Source organism: Acyrthosiphon pisum, chromosome A2, assembly GCF_005508785.2.
Source record: "Acyrthosiphon pisum isolate AL4f chromosome A2, pea_aphid_22Mar2018_4r6ur, whole genome shotgun sequence".
Lineage (NCBI taxonomy): Eukaryota > Metazoa > Arthropoda > Insecta > Hemiptera > Aphididae > Acyrthosiphon > Acyrthosiphon pisum.
Genome location: NC_042495.1, coordinates 2,954,577 through 2,957,201, shown reverse-complemented (window position 1 = coordinate 2,957,201; position 2,625 = coordinate 2,954,577). Strand labels below are relative to the sequence as shown.

Sequence of the window (2,625 nt, the reverse complement as noted above, 5' to 3'; positions counted from 1 at the left end):
ACATCTATAATTTATGTACTGCGATTGTTCGTATTCAATTTTAAGTTATTTTTTATCATCTAATAAACTGTTTGTTTGTTTGTTAATTATTCGTATTTTTTCATAGTGTATTCTATTTCTTCTTCGTCTGAATCGTTTAAATTTGATTCAATTTGTTCATTCTTTTCTTAAATTTTTTCTTTGATGGACGTGAGCGATTCCATTTTTTATTAATTTTATTTTGAACTGTTAATAGTAATATTTAATTATTAATAAATCTATTCAATAAAATAAACACATTAAAATAGCTCTTATTTTATTTATTCATAAATAATAACGAGCGGGATGATTAATTGTATTGAATTTAATTTAATTGAATATGAATGTTTAAGTAAATCTATATTGTTAAGAGATATTCTAATATTTATTTAAGTAATTATATTTATATAGTTTTAACTTTTAAATATTATTAATTCAATGATAAATCACAGCTAGCGAACGTCATCGGATTCGGATTATACGAAGCTGATAATAAGTTAACAAGTTTTAATAGTCAATGCATTTTCTTTTTTACAAAATATAATACATTCTTAGTTATTTATGCAACATATTTACAGTAATTAAAATATAATATCTAATAAGAATTATATTAACAATTTTCTTGCATGTATAAAGCGTATAAATGTATAATTATAATAATAACCAATTCTAATGATAGCTGTGTATAAAAACCTTAAAAGCGTTCACTTATAATAGGGATATATAAGTATTTTAAAGCGTATATATTATTTAAGATAATTTAATGTTATACATTTATATTATATAAATATAAAATGAGAAATGTTAAATATTTTTTTTTTTGTAGGAAAAAACGGTATCTCTCAAACATCTTAGACAATTGTTTTATTATTAATTTTTTATTTATGAGATATATTTCTCATCCTATCCAAAACAAAAAATTCTGAATATTTTGCGGGTACAGGTACGGTGTCAATACTAGGAGGAAACGGGTTACTTTGTACATCAACTTCTTTTGATAAGAACCGTCTACATACTATACATCGTGTATAATAACAATAATCTTTAAACGCTTGTATATCTTTAAATCAAATAAACTGGTATAATAAGGATTGTATGTTTGAATTTTCGAAACGTATAACCCTTAGATCTTTCATGATGAAAACATGCACTGCTACATCACTTTTGATCCCCTACATTTTGTATACACAGTTCAACTAATGTATAATTTCCAGGTGAATCTGTTAAAATATTTAATACGTGGTCCTTTACCATAAATAGGTAATAATTTACTACTAACATAAAGGTGATTTCAGGGTTAAAACGATAATATTCTAAAGATTCTAGGACATCGTTGATTGTTCTATTCCGTATATTGTTTGAATCGATTGAAGACATTGTAATTTACAAACAAATTCAACCCGTAAAAAATAAATCCATGCTCTAAAAATTAGGATAAATAATTTAGTTTAGTAAAAAAAAGTAATTGTAAAAAATATTAAATTAGATTTATAAATATTTTATGTTAGCATAACTAATGTTCAGCAATAAAATTTGTATTATAATTGAATATCGTACACGTATTCGTTTGAATCGTTCCATATGTAACATACACCTACCTACCTATATTAATATATTTTTTTTTCATAAAAATAATATCTATACTAATGATATACTTACATTGTTATTTTGAGAAGTTCTGTTCAGACTGTTGTTGAATACAATGTTTACGATGAAACTGCGGTCTCCCTGACAACATGAGCACTGTTATATAGACGTTTCATTGAAGTGGTTTTTATATATAATACACATCATATAATGTCCGCTTCAACGAAACGCCTATATGACTGTTTTATCGCTGTTTTTTTTTTTTTTTTTGGTTATTAGTTTTTATAATAATATATATTTATATACATATAATACACATTATATAATATCCGCTTCAACGAAACGTCTATATGACAGTGTTATCGCTGTTTTTTTTTTCATTAAACATCAAATACCGCAACACCTTTGACAATTGACGTAACAGTGGCTTAAATTATTATTACTTAAAATTATATTATCCCTGTTACGTCAATGGTCAGAGATGTCGCGGTATTTGATGTTTAATAAAAAAAAGGTGAGTAAGTGAATGTCGCTCTGCTGTACAGTAGGTTACAAGTGGGTCACTGCATAATGGATGGTATTAAATTTGAATTCAATGATATAATATCATTGTATAAGAAAAACGATTCTGAGCGGAGACGGTATGTCAGTCTAGGTATAAGACATAATATTATATAGTCTATGCCTCTATGGTATTAAAAAAAAATTGACCTATAATAGGTTCCCACCTATAAAAAATTACAAATTAATCATACCACAATATCTATTAGGTACTTATAACGCGTTATACATCAACAAAAAACCGTGATACTATCATAGATATATAATAGTATACTTTAGAAGTTTCAAGTATACCCATTACCCACGAATAATATTATACAATCACAACAAAATAACTAAAATAGTTATTCTAGGTTTTTAATATGTAATTTCGTCCAAATTTGAACTTAAAATGACTATAAAAATAAACTGTGTAATGTATTTTTTCGATTTTTTTGGTAACAGAATTAATTACTTACG

General features: G+C 25.1%; 1 long non-coding RNA gene across 2 annotated transcripts in view; it reads right to left on the bottom strand.

Moving 5' to 3' along the window:
- Window positions 1–1,882, bottom strand: part of LOC115034186 — an 8,495-nt gene extending 6,613 nt beyond the window's left edge. For both annotated transcript variants that reach the window (XR_003839511.1, XR_003839510.1), the window contains exon 1: window positions 1,678–1,882. This is a non-coding gene — a long non-coding RNA (uncharacterized LOC115034186). The remainder of the gene's footprint in view (window positions 1–1,677) is intronic.
- Between the last annotated feature and the right edge of the window lie 743 nt (window positions 1,883–2,625).